The sequence below is a fragment of the Heterodontus francisci genome, chromosome 33, assembly GCF_036365525.1.
Source record: "Heterodontus francisci isolate sHetFra1 chromosome 33, sHetFra1.hap1, whole genome shotgun sequence".
NCBI lineage: Eukaryota > Metazoa > Chordata > Chondrichthyes > Heterodontiformes > Heterodontidae > Heterodontus > Heterodontus francisci.
The window spans coordinates 20,669,514-20,691,354 of record NC_090403.1 but is presented as its reverse complement, the minus strand read 5'-3'; the positions used below and the strand labels follow the sequence as shown (position 1 = coordinate 20,691,354).

The 21,841-nt window shown below is 43.7% G+C and overlaps 1 protein-coding gene across 13 annotated transcripts in view; it reads left to right on the top strand.

The window, feature by feature from the left end:
* The window catches only part of tanc2a (tetratricopeptide repeat, ankyrin repeat and coiled-coil containing 2a), a 1,142,739-nt gene that overhangs the window by 389,933 nt on the left and 730,965 nt on the right, over window positions 1-21,841 (top strand). The window contains exons 1-2 of one of the 13 annotated variants that reach the window (XM_068013152.1): window positions 19,433-19,500; window positions 19,598-19,648. The exons of the other annotated variants lie outside the window; for them this stretch is intronic. The gene's annotated coding sequence lies outside the window, so the exon portion shown is untranslated. Of the gene's footprint in view, window positions 1-19,432; window positions 19,501-19,597; window positions 19,649-21,841 lie in introns of those variants that run through there. 13 annotated transcript variants of the gene reach the window in all.

Here is a 21,841-nt window from a genome sequence, read left to right as displayed (position 1 = left end):
GAGGGAGATAGGACGAAGTGTCTGAGAGTTGGCGCAGAGCCTCTGCAAGGTAGAGGTCAGAACGCCATACAGCAGCAGCACCACCCTTGTCTACAGGTTTGTTGACCATGTCGGGGTTAGACCTGAGGGAACGGAGTGCCTCAAGTTCAGAGGGGGACAGGTTAGAGTGAGTGAGCGGGGCAGAGGAATTGAGAAGACCAATGTCTCGCCGACAGTTTCAATGAAAAGATCAAATGTAATGTGCCATGCTACAAAATGATAGGATTTGGATTCAGGTCTACACTTTGTGGTGTTTTTCTTGTTCTCTGATAGAAAGAATGAGTAGAGAGCAGTCTTTCTAAGGAGGAAGTCTAAATTGAAGGAAAGATCACCTGGACTGCTCTTGCAAACCCAGCAATTAATTCCATAGTTGCATTAATGGATGTCAGCTGACTATGCTATATGATGTGGAGAGCCATGGGACTGAGCAAAGAAAATTAATTTGTGGATAAGCAGCGAAATACAATTCTGTTTGTAATAATGAAATAATAATGATCCATATGTTTGTGACTTAGCATTTTTTGGGGAATGTGTGACATGGCTGAAAGCCAGCACCACAGCAGAGGATGAATGTTGCAATGGTACTTGCCAGAGCATTAATTTTTACTGAATTGAAGGACAACAAGGGGTCAACTCCATGTTTGAGATTCTGAAGTTACAAGGTTTTAGTGGAAGCAGTCAGTCAGATAGCCCAGCCAAAAATCAAGGTTGCAATAAGCATATATGTCTTGCAACCACAATAGAAGAAGGGATTAGCGCCTGATGACCTTAAGAACCAGGCAATGGAATGAGATGGGTTCAATTACTGTGTAAAACTAAATATTTAAGAGGTTTTAGTTTTTAGAGATACAGCACTGAAACAGGCCCTTCGGCCCACCGAGTCTGTGCCGACCATCAACCACCCATTTATACTAATCCTACACTAATTCCATATTCCTACCTCATCCCCACCTGTCCCTATATTTCCCTACCACCTACCTATACTAGGGGCAATTGCTAATGGCCAATTTACCTATCAAACAGCAAGTCTTTGGCATGTGGGAGGAAACCGGAGCACCCGGAGAAAACCCACGCAGACACAGGGAGAACTTGCAAACTCCACACAGGCAGTACCCAGAATTGAACCCGGGTCGCTGGAGCTGTGAGGCTGCGGTGCTAACCACTGCGCCACTGTGCCGACTAGGTGTGAACGACTAGCCTTCCTGAAATCAATTATCAGCAGGAAATAGGTGATTGTCTCTTTTTTTTAAAAAAAAAGGAGCATCAAGAATGAGGACATAGGTTGTCAATCAGAACTAAAGGTTTGGAGCATTGCCAAATTTGGAGAAGAGATGGTGCAGCCAGCAGCAAGAAATATATAAATGTATACGGAGATTGGAGTATGCTACTGTTCCTGCAGGCAGTCAAGGAAGACAGTAGAGCTTGGTCAACTCCACCGAGGGACCTACTAACATCATCGGCAGACCGACTGAGGGATCATTGTAAATATTAAATTCGGAAATTAAGTTAGGAATAGAGGGTTTAACCTATGTTTAGCCTCTAGCAGGACAGGGTCCTGGGTCACATAATTGTAGTTGCAACTGAAACTTGTGATTGCTGAGTGCTGGTTATTCTGTTCAAGTCATACATTTGTAATTCTGGTGTCACAAACTCGAATGTAGAGGAGGGGTCTTTGAGTGAAGAAGAGAATCCCCTACACTTTTCTTTGTGCAATTCCCCCGGAATTCGGCTCCATTCCCCTGAGTTAGCCTCAGGCTGAAGGCAACTATACAGATTACGAGGGTCCTCATCTTTCTCCGTCCAATAGGGTTATCTGCAAAACATAACACAACACAAATTGACTCTGTGAGGGTCTTTCTCCTGCCACAGGTCAACAAGTTGGCATGTTCTATTTACAAGATTAACACAGCACAAAACACATGCTATTTACAAGACAAACTGGATTTTATGGCTGGCTGTGCCATTTGGTATTCTGTGTGGGCAGTGGGATTATACTGAGTGAATTGTCCACTGTCTAGGGCAGTCAAGGAGCGGTTCCAACTGGTCCTGGAGGGGAGTACCTATTGACAGGCCTCCTTTGTCTTTGGCTTCATCTTACTCCTCCTGTGTCCTGACTGCCATCATTATCATCATCCCAGATGATTGGTGCATCCCACCATTCCCTAAGTACTAGGCCCAGGAGGGTGTCAGTGGCCTTCAGTTGTTTAATTCATGCGGCTCCTGCTGTGTACCTTTTACACTGATTAATATGGAACCATTTTACTCGTTTGGGCAGCTGTATGGCATGCACCATAGGGCTAGTTCATATATTCCTACCTGGGCGTAGTTTTGAACCGTAGCCTGATCTCCAATATCCCATTCCTGAATTCTAGCAAATTCTATTAACTTATTCTCTCTGTGTTTACCTCCCATATTTTTAGCAGCCTTTAACTGAATCTCTTACAGTCTCTCCCTTAGTTCCTGCACATATCTATCTCTGTTGGTTTCCCGCTCTAACTTGTCCTTGCACCCCGGGATCAACAAAGGCATAGCCGTGATCATTTCCCTACCTGGAACTGATTCATGAGGGAAATACCCTGTGGTTTTGGATACTCCTGCCCATACACCCATCAGTATGAGAGGTAAGGCAACATCCAATTTCTTCTGGTTTACTTCCCCCAACTCCTTCCTTAGTTTCTCCTTGAGAGTTCTATTCATTCTCTCTACATTCCCTGACGACTGTGGGTTATTGGCCACATGCCATTTCCCTCTGATTCCCAACATAGCCAAAGTTGCTTGCATTACTTGCCCTGTAAAATGGGGCCTTTGTCTGGCTCAACTAAATCTGGCAGACCCCATCGAGAAAATGCTTCCTTCACCAGAGTCTTAGCAGTGAATCGGGTAGTAGCTGCTTTACGTGGGAAGGCCTTCACCCACTTGGTGAAGTTGTCCACTAATACCAAACAATACTTGTTCCCTTTCTTAATAGTGGGGAGGGATTCAATCAAGTCTTTTTGGACACTCCTCTAGGCTCCCTGTACTCTGCAGGTGTGTCCCATTGATGCCTTCCTTCTTTGGGGCTCTGGATTATTAACTGCGCACACTAAGCAATGTGAACATGCCCCTCCCCGTCCCCGTCACACGTGCTACCAAGCCACAGCTACAATCCTTTTTAGTGATACGTCCACCCCTGGGTGTCCCGCCCCTGGTCCCCCATGCGCTAGCTGTACGAATTCCTCCCTGCTGCCTAATGGCACTTCCCACTTATCCTTAAACAGCATCCCATACCTTATGTGAGTACTTGGGTTCCATAAGGGCCTTTCACCTTCTTTCCTTGCACTTTCACCTTTATCACTGCCCTAAGAGTGACATCACTCATCTGTGCTTTGTTTAAGTTGAAGGGTTTGGGTTCTGGTTCTGATTCTACTGGGCCTAGTTTCTTATGTGCCGTCACTACTCGATTCACAGGGATTCCATGGAATCCTGTTCACTGCCCCTCTTTTGGCTAGCTCGTCTGCTCTCTCATTCACTTCCCACCGGGGTTCTGTCTTCAAGTGTGCCTTGACCTTGTGGATGTAATTGTCTTGGTCAATGCCATCAGTGATCTCTAATATAGCTCTTAAAAAGGTCTACGGAGGTAAAGCCCCATCTGGTCCATATTGCCAAGTACTCCGTGCAGGAGTTGCATGTAAACATGGAATCCGAGCAGAGGGTGCAGGGGGTTGGGAATTTGGTAGAGTGTTACCAAATACGCTGTAGCTGCTAATTGTGCTTGTTGAGCACTCAAAGAACAAAGAACAGTACAGCACAGGAACAGGCCATTCGGCTCTCCAAGCCTGTGCCGATCTTGATGCCTGCCTAAACTAAAACCTACTGCACTTCCGGGGTCCGTATCCCTCTATTCCCATCCAATTCATGTATTTGTCAAAATGCCTCTTAAACGTCTCTATGGTACCTGCTTCCACCACCTCCCCCGGCAACATGTTCCAGGCACTCACCACCCTCTGTGTAAAGAACTTGCCTCACACATCCCCTCTAAAATTTGCCCCTTGCACCTTAAACCTATGTTCCCTAGTAACTGACTCTTCCACCCTGGGAAAAAGCTTCTGACTATCCACTCTGTCCATGCCGCTTATAACTTTGTAAACCTCTATCATGTCGCCCCTCCACCTCCGTCGTTCCAGTGAAAACAATCCGAGTTTATCCAACCTCTCCTCATAGCTAATGCCCTGCAGACCAGGCAACATCCTAGTAAACCTCTTCTGTACCCTCTCCAAAGCCTCCACGTCCTTCTGGTAGTGTGGCGACCAGAATTGCACGCAATATTCTAAGTGTGGCCGAACTAAAGTTCTGTACAGCTGCAGCATGACTTGCCTATTTTTATACTTTATGCCCCGACCGATGAAGGCAAGCATGCCGTATGCCTTCTTGACTATCTTATCCACCTGCGTTGCCACTTTCAGTGACCTGTGGACCTGTACGCCCAGATCTCTCTGCCTGTCAATACTCCTAAGGGTTCTGCCATTTACTGTATACTTCCCACCTGCATTAGACCTTCCAAAATGCATTACCTCACATTTGTCTGGATTAAACTCCATCTGCCATTTCTCCGCCCAAGTCTCCAACCGATCTATATCCTGCTGTATCCTCTGACAATCCTCATCACTGTCCGCAACTCCACCAACCTTTGTGTTGTCTGCAAACTTACTAATCATACCGACACGTAGCTTTAATTTTACTTCCACCTGCTTCTCGGGATTATATATCATAGATCCTGTCTTTCTCTTACCATTTTTCACAAAACTAGGTCCGTTGATATAAATGTACCATTGGGGTGTATCCCTGCCCGGAAACCTTCCTTGGAGTCCTAAACTCCATCCACGGTACACGTGTGCTGTTTCCCAGGGTACAGTGAATTCACTGCCAGTTTGGGTTCTGGCAATCATTCTGTGGTAATCAGATTCTGACTAAGCGATAAGGTCCACCGAGCCATCCTGGTACTACTGACAGTACTATCCTGTATTCTCCCTTCCAAAAACAACCTTGTTTGGATATGGCATGTGAGCAGCGTAATTGTTTGCCCTCCGGTGAACACCTCAAAATGTTTAATGGTCCAGTAAGTGGCTAGCAGGTAAGTATGTCTTTTTCATATCAGTAAGCACCGTAGAGGCATACCCCATGGGTCTCTGTTTCTCATCGAGCTCTTGCAAGAGTATCGCACTTAGGCTCGCATCTAAGGTGTGGCTACCTCAAGCTGAAACAGTAGCAAGGGATCCACTGCGCCCAGCGCAGGTGCTACCTGGAGCCTCCTTTTAGTTTCCTCAAAAGTTTTCTGTTGTTTTCCCCCCCCCCCCCCCCCCCATTTGACTCCGTTTCCTCAGTAACACCTGCAAGGGCTTGGTGATTGTCACATTGTACTTGATGAACTACCCTGTTAAACCTAAAAAGGACCGCAGCCCATGTGCGTCTTCAGGCACCGGGAGATCTTGTACTGTTTGTTGTTTGGCTGCATCTACTCCCTTCTCTCTGTGGGAGAGAGTAAGGCTCAAAAACTGTACCTTCTGTTCTATTTGTGCCTTCCTCAGGTTTATTTTATGCCCCACTTCTTTGAGTGCCATGCACCATGCACCATGCACTGGTTAAAAATGGAGGGGCTATTATGGAACCCTTGCAGCATACAAATCCAGGTATATTGCTGTTCTTTAAATGTAAATGCAAACTTGTATCGGTTTTTTTTTCACTGGGATGGACCAGAACCCATTCGAGATGTCCGGAACACTGAACCTTGAGCTGATGCAGGGATCTGGGCTACCAGATCCCCCACGGCTGCAACAGTAGGGGAGCAAGGGGATATGTGCTTATTCAGCACTCTCTAATCAATGGTCATGAGCCATCAGATTTCTTTACCGGCCAAATAGGTGAATTAACATGGGTGGCTACGGTTCTCAGGACTCCTTGCTCCAACAGGGAGTTTACCACGCCTGCTATTATGTCCACCTGCCTTCCTACTATATCGATACTGTCTCTGCGGCTTGCCCATGGGCTGTCCCTCTATGTTGACCTACACTTCCTTCATCCTACCACAGTCATTTCTATTGACAGCAAAAACACCTTGGTGTTCCTTCCACATCGACTGATAGGGAGTCGGGACGTTCCCCATTAACTGTTCCTTGTCATAATTCCCTACTGCCATCTAGATGCACCCCATTTCACCTGGTATCACGATCAGTTCCTCTGTTTCTTCTCCTGCCTGGCTCAGACACACATTACAAAAATCTATAATAATGTTTCCACGTAACCAATCTGCCCCCTGGACCCCCTGTCTGATTTGTGCGGCATTCATCAATATTACCCTTCATTGGGTCTTAAGGGGTCCTACCTGGACCACCAAAAGTTTGGATACCATCCCAGTCTTGGATCTTCCCGCGAAGCCCTCTAAACTACATGGCTCCCCACTGACTGTGGTGATGATATGGCCCCTCCACATGGATGACTGTCCTAGAGGCCCCTATATAAACCTAAAATCTAAAATCCATCTGGCTAATGCTCAAATCTACACACAGTCTACCCCACAGGTTGTGCCTGAGGGCGCACAGGTACTCAGGCTGGGTGCGGTTCCTGCTCCCGAACCACCCTCCCGGGGACTGGTTACGGTATTCACGACCCTTGGTTTTGTTGGTTATGTTGCATGGCTGCTGCCAGCATTTTAACCATCTCATCCTGATTTAGGGTTCTCGACTTGGTTTGTTCTCAGGTGGATCCTTCCTGTTTCTCAAGTTTCCAGTTTGCCTGGCTTTTACCTCTCCTTTGGGGTGCTTGTCAATTTCAGGCAAAGTGTCCTGCCTTCCCACAATTATAACAGGATCCCTTCATCCCTGAGGGAGCTATTCTCGGCTTAACGCTTTCCTGTTTCCATGTCGCAGTGGTCACGCCCCCGCCAGCTTGTCCCGTTCCTGTCTGTCCCTTGTGAATCTTCCCCTTCTAATGGGTGCAGGGGTATTTTTATGCACTAGGACAGCCTTTCATATTACCAGACCCTCCTTTATAGTATGATCCCTGGGGTCTTACCAGGTTTCCATCTTTTCCTTTATCCCCGTTCAAAGCCCATTAATCAGGGACCTTAACCACTTGGTTCGGGGTTCCCCATCTAATTGCTTCCTCGCCAGGTTCTCTCCCATCGTTTGATTATATACTCCCTACTTTTGCTTCGTGTAACTGTCTACAGTTTCCTTACTGCCCTGTTTGGCAGTTATCACCAGTTCAAAAGGGTTGCCCATTCCCATTGCTTCTTCAATGGCTTCCTTAAAGGTATCCCAAGTTCCTCCTCCCCTCTTAGAGTTTGCATTCTATATCCCAAGCAAGCAGGGGTGCAGGACCTTCAAAGCTACCCTTTTTATCTCATCGTCATCTCTCAACTGTTCCATATGCTGTATAGAGACCGACGCCTCCCCTCCAAACATGAGGGGAGTGACTCCCGATCGACGTTCCTTTAATTCAGCAGTGGTATATGATTTTGTATACTAGGGGCTGGTGTTTATACCCCCCGCTGCATCTGGCTGAACCGGCCCAAACTTTGCGTTAAGGGAGCCATCGGCATTGGACGACCTCCTGCTCGTGGGTGTCCCCATATTCTGGAGATGCTCCCTCATCTCCCTCCCCCTTTAGATTGATCCAACCCTGTTGGGCCATGACCTGTTCCTGCAATTGCCTGATCTGTGCAAGGCACTTAATGTGATTGGCCCTCTCCCCATTCTCTTCCTTTATCAGATGATAAGCTGCCTTCATACCATCACACTTAGTCTTAAGCTCCTGCGCCTGTGCATCGACATAATAATACAACTTCCGATACTTAATTCTCTCCTCCTCTATCTTTCAGACCTAGTCCTGATAACAGCTCATGGTCTATTCATGCCCTAACTGTTCGATGGCCTATTCTGTTTTTAGTTCCTCAAGTTCTTTTATCAAACGGTTAACTACCACTTCCCTGTCTGAAGCTTGCTTTCGCAGAGTCTCTACTTCAGAATTTAATGTTTTCGTCTGATCTGTACGGCATTGATGGTTGTATCCATACAACCACATCGCCTTTTCTATCCTCTTCCATCTTTGGGATGGTTCTTTCCACCCCTTGACCTGGCCTAACGTATCCTCTGAGCTAGCTATCCCCCTTAGCCAAGCCTTGCTTGGTTTTAACTTCTCACTGATATGCTTCTGTAACCTCACTTCCATTGTTACGGGATGATCAGTTTTTCCATCCCCACTTTGTCTGCGGTACTGTTCAGCCATATCACCTACTGATGTCCCTTCTCGTGGTCGCCAGGAAACTGTAGGGGATTCTCTTCCTCACTCGAAGACCCCTCGTCCACACTTGAGTTCATGACACCAGAATTACAAAGTTATGACTTGAACGGAATAACCAGCGTGACAAGTTTCTTCTGCTAACTCATAATTGGTTCATTGAATTATCCACAATCCTTAGGAAAGGGTTACACTCAGCAATCACAAGTTACAGTTGCAACTACAATTATGTGACCCAGGACCCTGTTCTGCTGGAGGCTAAACATACGTTAAGCCCCCTATTCTTAACTTAATTTCCCATCTTAATACTTAGAGTCACCCCTCAGTCGGTCTGCCGATGATAGTAGGTCCCTCGGTGGAGTTGACCAAGCTCTACTGTCTTCCTTGACTGCCTGCAGGAACAGTAGCATACTCCAATCTCCGTGTACATTTATACATTTCTTGCTGCTGGCTGGGCCATCTCTTCTCCAAATTTGGCAATGCTCCAAACCTTTAGTTCTGATTGACAACCTATGTCCTCATTCTTGATATTTCTTAAAAAAAAAGTCATCTGTGAAAAACACAATCACCTATTTCCTGCTGATCGATTTCAGTAAGGCCAGTCTTTCACGCCTCTTCAATCTTTAGATTTACACAGTTTTTGAACCCATCTCCTTCCATTGTCTGGTTCTTAAGGTCATCAGATGCTAATCCCTCCTTCTATTGTGGTTGCAAGACATATATGTGTGTGTGAAGGTACCTGGACATGCATCTGAAGTGCTGCAAACTGCAAGGCTATGGACCAGGTGCTGGAAGGTGGGATTATATTGGGCGGCTAATTTTTTCAGCCGGCGCAGACATGATGGACTGGATGGCCATAACTTTTCTATAGTTCTATATGCATTTTGCACCCTTGATTTTTGATTGGGCTATCTGTCTGTTTCCACTGAAACCTTGTAACTTCAAAATCTCAAACATGGAGTTAACCCTTGTCCTTCAGAATGAAGGCCATGTGAAGTTAGTTTCAGAAGGCAACCTGCCTTTGCTGCATGCCTGCCCTTCAGCCCATGCTGGGCTGCTGGATTAGAGTTCTTGGGATTCTCCTAAAGCTTTGTATAAATGGTGCTTTTTCATGAGGACTTTCAAGATTTCTTGGATAGCCACATCCAGTTAGAGGGTTTATGGCTTGTATGATATTTTCCTTTTTCCTATTGCAAGTGTGCTGTTTGAATCAATATTTAACTTGAAGCTTTATTAAGAGGTGCAGTATGTAAAGATATGAAATAAAAACAAGAAATGCTGGAACCACTCAGCAGGTCTGGCAGCATCTGTGGAAAGAGAAGCAGAGTTAACGTTTCAGGTCAGTGACCCTTCTTCGGAACTGACAAATATTAGAAAAGCCACAGGTTATAAGCAAGTGAGGTGGGGGTGGGGCAAGAGATAACAAAGGAGCTCTAGATTGGACCAGGCCACATAGCTGACCAAAAGGTCACGGAGCAAAGGCAAACAATGTGTTAATAGTGTGTTGAAAGACAAAGCATTAGTACAGATTAGGTGTTAATATACTGAATATTGAACAGCAGCAAGTGCAAACCTGAAAAGATATGAGCTGTTCTCAAGGTTAAACAGCCATTCTGTATTGAAGTGCTGTCCAAGATAATTTAAGTGGCGATAAGAACCTATTTCTACATGAAAACTAAGCTCCCTACCAGAGTTTGTTTTTAATTATCCCAAATATTGCTTTTTGTGCTTACCAAGTCGAGCTTAATTAGGGGCAGCTTTATGCTTTTGGCTGTGCCCACTTGGAACTTGGTTGAGACTGGTTCACGTAGGATCCTCACAGCTAATGGGCACGGAAGACTTCAATTTTATCAGTGCTGAATGGATTTGAATTCAGATCCCAGAGCTGTAAATTAATAACCAGCTGTGCCACCTTGTCATTTTACGCATAGGACTCTTTTTTGCATATTTAAATTAATTCATTACTGATTGCAGGCAGCCGCCAGGCACATCTAAAAGCAATGAAGACCAATATGTTTTGTACAAATGAGATTTAATCGGTTGCCATGCAAATTGGGTGCAGGACCACGTGCCCTAAAATTGGCATATGTTGTGCCTGTTTTACACCCAAAAAGGGTCAACACATTTACTAATTTCTACTCCAATGTACCCAAATAATTTTTGCTGAAATATTGTTTGATAGCCTGTGAAGCACCTTGGACTGTTATAATATGTTAAAAATGCTATATAAATGCATGTTGCTGTTGTTGATTGTGACCAATTGCCAAGTGGCAGGATGTCAGATCAGGCCCATGTAAATTGAGTTTAACAGCCCTGGTTTGGGCAGTACAGGACTAATGAGTTTCCCTCCAGTTTTCCTGTGGAGAAATAGGTAACTTGAGCTGAGCATTTCCCTGTATTGGCACAATTGAGATTGAATCTTTACTATTCCATGTGAAGAAAACTTGCAAAACCAATTCCAGTAATACACATGACTTGCTTATGTGGTGAAGACGAAAACCCAGACCCTGCTGTCCTGCAACTGAAGATGAAAGCTTAGCGATTAGCAGTAGACCCAAAGGGGGGAAAAAAAAATCAATGAAAATAACATAAGACTGATTTGAAAGTTACCAGCCCTGATCGATGCTTTTTTCTTAACCACTTTGTGAAGTGCTTTGGCTTGCTTTTCTATGTTAAAGGCACTATATAAATACAAGTTGTTGCCATGGTTTAGAGGAGTGCAGGAGCATTCCTGTTGACTGTATTTCCTCATGGCTGTAACCTGTTTCTGCACTGATGTTTGAGGTGTTGTTGGTTCTCCATGAGCACTTGAAAGGTGCTCACTGTTTGTGTTCTTCTAGTCACTCTGATACTTATAAGATTTAGAATTAATCAACGATTTTTGATTTTCTATATCTGCCTTTTGGTATTGTGCCTGCTGGCAAGGCTGAGATCAGCCCTTCAGGCTTCTCTGGCAGTGCTGATCTCAACTTTGTTAGCAGGCAAAACATCAAAGGGAGAGATGGAAAATCTGAAATTGTTGATTAATTAAAGAATATTGAGTTGAAATGCAAAAGTGAGCAAGTGGCACTTCAGTTGTACAGAGCCTCGGTTGGACCCAATTTTGTGCACTGCATTCGGTATTGGACACTGCACCTTGGGAAAGATATAGATCTCTGAGTTGGTATGTCGCAGTTTTACCAGAATAATGCAGAATGGTAAGGGGTTAAATTATGAGGATAGATTGCATAAATTTGTTTTCTATTCCACTGAGTTTAGAAATTTGACTGGTTATCCAATGAAATGATTCAGTTTGTTGATACAGATGGAGGAAAGCGAGGTTGGGTGGCAGAGAGGTTTAGAGAGGGTATTTTCGGAGCTTAGGACCTTTCCAGCTGGAGGTGCAGCCACCAATGGTGGAACAATTAAAATTGGGGATGCTCCAGAGGCCAGAATGGAGGGTGGTGGGGCTGGAGGAGATGACAGAGATAGGGAGGGATGTGACCATGGAGAGATTTGAATGCAAAGTTGAAAGTTTTAAAATCAAGACATTGCTTAACCGGGAGCTAGTGCAGTAGGTCAGAAAGCACAGGTCTGGGTGAACAGGACTTGGTGTGAATTAGGACACAGGCAGCAGAGTTTTGGCTGATAAGTTTACGGTGGGTAGAATGTGGAAGGCCGACCAGGAATGCATTGGAATAGTCCAGTCCAGAGGTAACAAAGGCATGGTTGAGAGTTTAAGTTGCCTTTTCAAAGTTGCTGTGCAATCTGATTCCACCACTTTCAGATAGTGCGTTCCAGATCTCAACAACCCTATGCGTAAAGAAATTTCTCCACATTTCCACTCTAGGCCTTTTGCCAGTTATTTTTAACTGTGATCTCTTGGTTACCGACTCACTTTCCAGATGAAGTAGTGTCACCTTTAATTGCTCTGACAAAACCCCTCATAATTTTGGATACTTTTATTAGGTTTCCCCTTAGCCTCCTTTGTTCCAAGGATCTAACAGAATGGCAGAAGAGGCTTGAGAGGCTGAATGGCCTTATTCAGTTCCTATGTTCTGGTTTGCTAATAAGAAGCAACAGAAGAAATGCAATTAATACCATTTATTTACAGTGATATTGCTTATTGTGCAGTGAAGTTGTTTTGAAATCTGATTCCTTTTACACAATTTCTGTGTCTGTATGCATGTTCCATCTGCTTTGCTGTCTTTCTGTCATGTTCTTCTTCTTTGGCCTCCTTGTCTCGTGGGACAATGGGTAAGCGCCTGGAGGTGGTCAGTGGTTTGTGAAGCAGTGACTGGAGTGGCTATAAAGGCCAATTCCAGAGTGACAGGCTCTTCCACAGGTGCTGCAGTTAAAATTGGTTGTCGGGGCTGTTACACAGTTGGCTCTCCCCTTGCGCTTCTGCCTTTTTTCTTGCCAACTGTAAAGTCTCTTCGCCTCGCCACACTTTAGCCCCGCCTTTATGGCTGCCCGCCAGCTCTGGCGATCACTGGCAACTGACTCCCACGACTTGTGATCATTGTCACAGGACTTCATGTCCCGTTTGCAGACGTCTTTAAAGCGGAGACATGAACGGCCGGTGGGTCTGATACCAGTGACGAGTTCGCTGTACAATGTGTCCTTGGGGATCCTGCCATCTTCCATGCGGCTCACATGGCCATGCCATCTCAAGCGCCGCTGGCTCAGTAGGGTGTATATGCTGGGGATGTTGGCTGCCTCGAGGACTTCTGTGTTGGAGATACGGTCCTGCCACCTGATGCCAAGGATTCTCCAGAGGCAGCAAAGTTGGAATGAATTGAGACGTCACTTTTGGCTGACATACGTTGTCCAGGTCTCACTGCCGTAGTGCAAGGAACTGAGGACATAGGCTTGATACACTCGGACTTTTGTGTTCTGTGTCAGTGCACCATTTTCCCACACTCTCTTGGCCAGTCTGGACATAGCAGTGGAAGCCTTTCCGATGCGCTTGTTGATTTCTGCATCGAGAGACAGGTTACTGGTCATAGTTGAGCCTAGGTAGGTGAACTCTTGAACCACTTCCAGAGCGTGGTTGCCGATATTGATAGATGGAGCATTTCTGACGTCCTGTCCCATGATGTTCGTTTTCTTGAGGCTGATGGTTAGGCCAAATTCGTTGCAGGCAGCTGCAATCCTGTCGATGAGTCTCTGCAGACACTCTTCAGTGTGAGATGTTAATGCAGCATTGTCAGCAAAGAGGAGTTCCCTGATGAGGACTTTCCGTACTTTGGTTTTTGCTCTTAGACGGGCAAGGTTGAACAACCTGCCACCTGATCTTGCGTGGAGCAAAATTCCTTCTTCTGAAGACTTGAATGCATGTGAGAGCAGCAGGGAGAAGAAGATCCCAAACAGTGTAGGTGCGAGAACACTCCCTATTTCACGCCACTCAGGATAGGAAAGGGGTCTGATGAGATGCCGCTATGCTGAATTGTGCCTTTCATATTGTCATGGATTGAGGTGATAATGCTTAGTAGCTTTGGTGGACATCCAATCTTTTCTAGTAGTCTGAAGAGATCACATCTGCTGACGAGGTCAAAGGCTTTGGTGAGATCAATGAAAGCAACGTAGAGGGGCATCCGTTCGTGGCTTTCCCCTGCAGCTGGCAAAGGGAGAACAGCATGTCAATGATGGATCTCTCTGCTCGAAAGCCACACTGTGCCTCAGGGTAGACACGCTCAGCCAGCTTCTGGAGCCTGTTTAAAGCGACTCGAGCAAAGGCTTTCCCCACTATGCTGAGCAGGGAGATTCCACGGTAGTTGTTGCAGTCACCGCGGTCACCCTTGTTCTTATAGAGGATGATGATATTGGCATCGCGCATGTCCTGTGGCACTGCTCCCTCGTCCCAGCACAGGCAAAGCGGTTCGTAGAGTGCTGAGAGTATAGCAGGCTTGGCACTCTTGATTATTTCAGGGGTAATGCCGTCCTTCCCAGGGGCTTTTCCGCTGGCTAGAGAATCAATAGCATCACTGAGTTCTGATTTTGTTGGCTGTACGTCCAGCTCGTCCATGACTGGCAGAGACTGGGCTGCATTTAGGGCAGAGAAGCAAAGAGAGAGAGTATGAAAAGAGATTGGCAGCTAACATAAAAGGGAATTCCAAAATCTTCTATTAGCATATAAATAGTAAAAAGGTGGTAAAAGGTGGAGTAGGGCCAATTAGGGACCAAAAGGGGGATTTACGCTTGGAGGCAGGGGAAATAGTTGAAGTATTAAATGAATACTTTGCATCTGTCTTTACCAAGGAAGAAGATGCTACCCAGGCCACAGTGATAGAGGAGGTAATTAATACACTAGAAGGATTTAAAATTGATAAGGACGAGGTATTAGATAGGCTGTCTATACTTAAGTTGATAAAGCACCAGGACAGGATGAGATACATCCATGGATACTGAGGGAAGTGAGAGTGGAAATTGCGGAGGCACTGACCATAATTTTCCAGTCTTCCTTAGACTCGGGTGATGCCAGAGGACTGGAGAATTGCAAATGTTACACCCCAGTTCAAAAGAAGACATAAAGATAAGCCCAGCAATTACAGGCTAGTTAGTTTAACTTCAGTGCTGGGGAAACTTCTAGAAAGAATAATTCGGGACAGAATTAATAGTCACATGGACAAATGCGGGTTACTTAAGGAAAGCCAGCATTGATTTGTTAAAGGAAAATCATGTTTAACTAATTTGCTGGAGTTTTTTGAAGGGGGAACAGAAAGGGTTGATGAGGGCAATGCTGTTGATGTGGTGTACATGGACTTCCAAAAGGCATTTGATACAGTGTCGCACAACAGACTTGTGAGCAAAATTATAGCTCATGGAATAAAGTGGGCAGTAGCAACATGGATACGAAATTGGCTGAGTGACAGGAAACAGAGAGTAGTGGTTAACGGATCCTCTTCAGGCTGGAGGAAGGTTTGTAGTGGAGTGGAGTTCCTCAGGGGTCAGGGTTGGGACCCTTGCTCTTCCTGATTATATATTAATGACCTCGACCTTGGTGTGCAGGGCGCAGTTTCAAAATTTGTGGATAATACGAAACTTGGAACAATTGTGAACTGTGAGGAGGATCTGTGGAACTTGAAAAGGACATAGACAAGTTGGTGGAATGGGTGGCCAAGTGACAAATGAAGTTCAATGTTCAGAAATGTGAAGTGATTCATTTTGGTAGGAAGAACATGGAGAGACAATATAACATAAAGGGCACAACTCTAAAGAGGGTGCAAGAGAAGAGGGACCTAAGCATATATGTGCATAAGTCATTGAAGGTGGCAGGACAGGTTGGGAGAGCAGTTAATAAAGCATACAGTATCTTGGGCTTTATTTATAGGGGCATAGCATACAAAAGCAAGGAGATTATGTTAAACCTGTATAAGACATTAGTTAGGCCCCAGCTGGAGTACTGTGTCCATTTCTGGGCGCCACACATTAGGCAAGATGTGAAGGCATTGGAGAGAGTACAAAAAAGATTCACGAGAATGGTTCTAGGGATGAGGAACTTCAGGTATGAAGACAGATTGGAGAAGTTGGGACTGTTTTCCTTTGAGAAGAGAAGGCTGAGAGGAGATTTGATGGAGGTATTCAAAGTCATGAGTGTCTGGATAGAGAAAAACTGTCCCCACTCATGAAAGGTTCAACAACGAGAGGGCACAGATTTAAAGTGATTGGCTAAAGAAGCAAAAATGACATGAGGAAAAACTTTTTCACGCAGCGAGTGGTTAGGATCTGCAATGCACTGCCTGAGAGTGTGGTGGAGGCAGGTTCAATCGAGGCATTCAAAAGGGAATTAGACTGTTAACTGAAAAAGAAGAATGTGCAGGGTTACGGGGCGAAGGCGGGGGAATGGCATTGTGTGAATTGCTCAGTTGGAAAGCTGGTGCAGACACGATGGGCCGAATGGCCTCTTTCTGCGCTGTAACAATTCTGTGATTCTATGTTGTATTCCTGTGACATTTTCTGGTAGCTCATTTCTCTTTTGGATTTTGGTTTAATTCCTCTAGCATTGCACATGGTGGGTAAAGACCGAAAGATATAGCTGGATTAGAGAGCGGATGTTAATTGGACTTGGGCACATAGATAGGATTTAGTCCCCATTTTGAAGTTAGGTCTCTGTCCTTATTTTTATGTAATTCTTTGATTTGATATCATTTATAGCTTTAAAAAAAAAAGTAAAATGTGTCAATTTCAAAAACAGAGTGGAGGTGGTTGTCGTGTAGGAGTTTGTTTGCCATACAGGTAAGGAGCTGGGAGAGACGAAACTGAGGTGCTACAGCATGCTGACTGGGAGGATGGTGTAATTACAGTATGATAAGTTCCATTTGAATGTGGGCATAGTAATTTATAATGGAATAAGTTAACACTAAAATGTGGCAAAGCATTGATAACAGGAAGTAATGTTTTGTGGACAGGAAGCTTGTGAATATTCAAGGTACAACCACCAATGTACAGACCTTCCTCCGATATCAGAAAAGGAAAAGAACTTGCATTTATAGAGCACCTTTCACAACCTCAGCACAGCCCATAGGGTTTCATAGCTAACGAAATATTTTGTTTGAAGTGTAGTCGCTGTTCCAATGTAGGAAAATACAAACTTTTTGTATTTGTACACAGCTAGGGCCTAAGAACAGTTTTTTTTTGGTTGTGCCACTTGAGGGATAAATTTTAGCCAGGACATCAGGAGAACTTACTGCTCTTTGAATAGTGATAAGGTGTAGCAAGGCATCATCAAAATAGTTTAACTGGTCACAGACCTGAAACTTTAACTCTGCTTCTCTCCACAAATGCTGCCTGACCTGCTAAGTATTTCCAGCACTTTTTTTTTATTACTTCATTGCTGTTTGTGCAACCGTGCTGTGTGCATGTTTGCTTACATTTTTGCCTGCATTACTACGGCAACTTAAAAAAAAAATGTCTGTAAAGCCTTTTCTGTCTTCATGCACTTCGCTGCTGTTATCATTGGGACACCCACTTGTACAACTTTCAAGTTTAAAGTTCTGTCTGGGTGCTGTTATGGCCAGATGAGGAGGGGGTCTCAGGCTCTCCCCTTGCCCCTTTCTCTTATTTGACCGCAACAGGGTTTACTCCTTTTAAACCGTGCTTGTGTTTACCACCTCTGTGAGTGCTTTACCTTTTTCCTTTACTGTGATTACGAAAGAACCAATCGGAAAGTTTTTCTTGAGTTTAAACAAGAAAAAGGTAAGATTTATTATACTTAACGCTCTAACCCGATTAAAAAATACTAAAAATACTCTGCACATTCACGCACACATTCATTTGAGAATCTCACACACAAGTAGATTACAGGAGGGAAAATAGATTTGGTGGTTGGATTAAAGTTCAGAATAAATTGATTTAAATACAGTCTGTAAAGTGGGTGATCCAGTGGTCCTGGCTGAAGCTGTGTTCTTTTAAGTTTTTGATTGGTCAAAGTGTACCTTGGCTGGCTTGCTTTGCTTAGGGTTTTCCTGAAGATAGAACCTGTAGTTGGCTCTCTTCCCCTGGTTGCTGGCTGTAGTGGTCTGTAGACGTGGCGGATTCCCCAGTCGCAGATGGTTTTCACTTGATGTTTTCTGGGGAGAGAGAGAGAGACAGGGGAGCAGCAGCCTTCTGTTATTGCCTGTTGTATGACAAAAGTTTCTTCAGAGATGAACTCTCACTCCGCTTGGTTTTTAATGAGGTCCAAAGTCCTGCAACCCAAAACTTCTCTTGGATGGGGTTGGCGGTGTTTATCCCCTGGAGGGATGTCTCCATTTATGAATGCCTCGAGATGGTTTGGAATGTCCCACTAACTAGGGTGATCTGGCTAATCTACTCAGTTAGCCAAAGCATTGTTCTGGCTGGGGGGATCTTGTTAGACTTTTTGTCTCCAATTCAATCTCCTGGTATTTCAGATGTAAATGGCAGTGGCCATCTTGGCTGCTAGCTTTTTAAAAGGTTGCTGTAGGGTTTTTTTTTCATTAAAAGTCGAAAATAAGTTTCCAGCCAATTACATTATTATTTCCCATTTGGCATGTAGAGTTTTCCTGACAGTGTTGTAAGCAGTAAGCCTCAATAATGTCCCAGTGATGGGAGCTATTACAGTCGACTGATAAACTACATCTATTATTTTCTCGTATACATATTGTATATTTATGGCCTCACATCCTATCCATTAACAAAAACACCTGTTTCACCTACCTAGCACAGTCCACCTCAACCTGTGCCTCAGCTGGCTAAACTCCTATTTATGCCTTTGTTACTTCTATACACAATTAATTCAGTATTCAGTACACTTTTTAATGGTTTCCCGTTTTCTCCCCCACCCCCACACAAAGACTATGTTCATCACTCATTTTCTCAGTGACCCGTACTGGCTCTCTATATGTCAGCATGCTAAATTTAAACTCCTTGTCACATCTTAAAATCTTTCCATTGCCTTGCTACACCAGCTCTGCAGCCTCCATGTTGGCGTCCATGTTTCAATTTGGAATATTTATGTTAAAGCACTTTTTAAATGTAATTTGTTATTTACTTTGCACTAATCTGGGAAGCAGAGGTTAAGTGTGTATTTAGGGGGAGGAAGTGTAACACCCATGCACCTTCTGTTGGTCAGTCATGGAGTGGTATAAATAAAGGTCTGATGGTAAGATTGGAATAGTGAGTGATGCAGATGGGATCACCAGATATTTTTTTTTAAGAGAAGGCAAAACATTCATGGCTTCTAATGTGTTAAACCAGCAGTAAGTGGCATTGCTGATGTTGTGTAGATAATTGTTGCTCTGTCCAATCTTTAGCTATAACTACGTGCTGTGAATCAAACTGGAAGGTGGGGAATGCTGAAAAGCAGGTTGTGTGAAGCATTTATGCATGATCAAAATGTTCAATTTTTAACATTTGGTGAACAGTTCTTCAGTGGTGGTATAATAATTTTTCCCAATTTTTTTTGTTCACGAAAGGGTTAAGTTAGTGTGATGGAAATGAGATGTTTTGGTGAAAAGATATTAACTGTCCCACTGCAGCTGCAAGGTTTTACGTAGACACCTGGTGGTGTTGAAAGCACTGTACTCTATGCATAACGACTGCAGTAAATGGCTGGAGCTCCTGCTGCTTTGTTCCATTCGTTCTGCTGTTACACCAGTTCGCTGCCTCCTTTGTCTCCTGCCGAAAATGCTGCAGTGGCTCCTTCAGTGGCATGTGTGTAACCTTCAGTGTGAGTGTGGCACAAAGGTGGGTGGTGGTCACTTTCCTTCTGGGGAGTAGTTTGCTGCTAGGAAATTGCAAAGGATTGGATCTTTGTACTCAATCATATTTATCTGTGTATCAGATGCCAGGACATCATGACGAAGAGCGAAACAGAGGAGGGAGACTGGGAGAGGTAGGCTGGCTGTATAGAACAAGGACAAATTTGGGAAGAAAGGGAGAGAAAATAGGTTAATCGCTGCCTTGTAAATGGAGATGACAAAAAGTGAGAGTAATATTTATTTAGAGTACTTGAAGAAAAGCAGGAATGAAGAGAAATATGTGGATTAACAGGATATTATTGTACAAAAAGAGGAAGGTGAAGTGCTGCAAAATGTCAAAAGATGAGTAGATTTAGTAATCTGTTAGGAAAAATTAAACGGACAGTAAGACTGAGAAGAAAAACGAGAATAAGCAGGGTACCAGGCTGCTGCTATAGACCTGTAGATCAAATGCCAGCAGTGCAGTATATGCAAAACTTACTCCCATGATAAAATCTCCATTTGTAGCACGTGCCTCTTTCAGTGGCTTTCTGCCTAAATTAGATGATATGCTAATGAGATAGAATGGCAAATCTGTCTCTTATACAATAGAAACAAAATGGCTGGTTATTATTGCGGTATGCAGGCAGAGAGTCGAGTGTAATTAAGACTGTTTTGTCAAAAGGAAGATAACAGGATTGAAGTCTATAAGATGTAGAATGATGCTGGCATGTGGCAGTAGTTTCATTCCAGCTGCAGTGGAGGACTAATTTTTTTGTAAGGAAGGATGAAAGAAAGGGAGGAGTCGTGTTATCTTATCCAAACCAGCCCTGCTAATATGAATTTTTATATGTTCACAGCTGGAGGGGAGGGGCTGCATTGGAGGGAAGCATCCAAATTAGGTGCTGTAAAAATATGTTGGTAACAAGTTTCTGGGTGTAACTGTTGCTTCATGATATGAAAAGCATCCATATTTGTTAAAAATTGAAACCAGTATTTCCCATTTTGCTTGTGTAATTTTTCTGCAGTCTGTTCATTTTTCACAGGATTTACATGATTTTCTTTGTCTTGCCATCCTAGTTCAACACACTGTTTGAATAATGGAAAAGCTACAGCAAAGAAGTGGGTTGGCAAAGGACTGATTGGTCATGGAACTGAATGAAAGAAAACAGGAACATATTCCTAGAGAATCTTAATTTTTGATTATGTAACATAGCTGTCAGAGGTTCCAGATGTGCTGTAATGTTGAATGAATTGTTCCTTTGTAAAGGATGGAATTAGGCTTCACTAATAATAGGATTCCTGAATTGGAGCAAGAGGTAGCATTTAGAATTTTCAAAATAGGACACTCATTGAATAATTTTACAGTCTTATTTGAGCAAGAACTAGATTTTATGGACAAACTTGGGTTTTTAGAGCTATTTCTTAGACTGAAATGAATTAGCACTTAGGATTCCTTTACTGAATTTCAAGCCCTCGCAATAAATAGAGAAGATGAAATAGATTTCAGGTTAACTTTCAGGTTAGCCACAACACAAATTGAAATCTGAGAAATTATAATATTGTCTGAAATATTACCTGGGTTTAATGAAGATGAAGGAATTGAGCAGTTACTGCATTTAACTCTTAAGTACTGAGTACCTTAGCAGTGACTAAAATATACATGTATTTTATATTCTAAACCATTTACAGGCGATGATGGAGTTTAAAATCTTGAGTGAATATAAAAGTAGAATTTGAGGGATTACAGGACTAAAATTTTTTTTTCAGCTTTAGTATTTCCTTGCATGTGCAAGCCAAGACGATTTCAGTTTGCGATAGATGAGGAACTGAATTTTCTGACAAATATTTACTGTGCATATAGTTGAAAATCTGTATTGGATGCAGTTTTGTGTTTGTTTGTATCCAAGGTGAGCTGCTCTGATTTTTATCATCATTAGTACAAATTTAATTTTATTTCTCTGGTTAATCTGCTGGATCTCTACTCCCATTATTGTCCATACAAATTGTTAGACCCCCCCCCCCCCCCCCAAAGTGAGCAGCAATTAAATTCTCAAACTTGCTTCTCCCTTCAACAAAATCTTAACCTATTCTCTTTTCGTCATATTATACTAAATCCATTCCTCCTGCTACCCTGGTCTTGATTTTCGATGCCTTGATAGGTCTTTTCTTCAGATATAATTCCACTCTGCAGTCATTATTACTTTTAACTGCTGCTATGACAACTAATCCATCCCTGCCACACTCCACCCCTGCTATGTTTCTCTTATTTCTATGATCCTTCAATCACAGTCGCCCTAGGCCCATTCTGTTGCTATTCCACCTGATAAGTGACTTTCTCCAGAGGT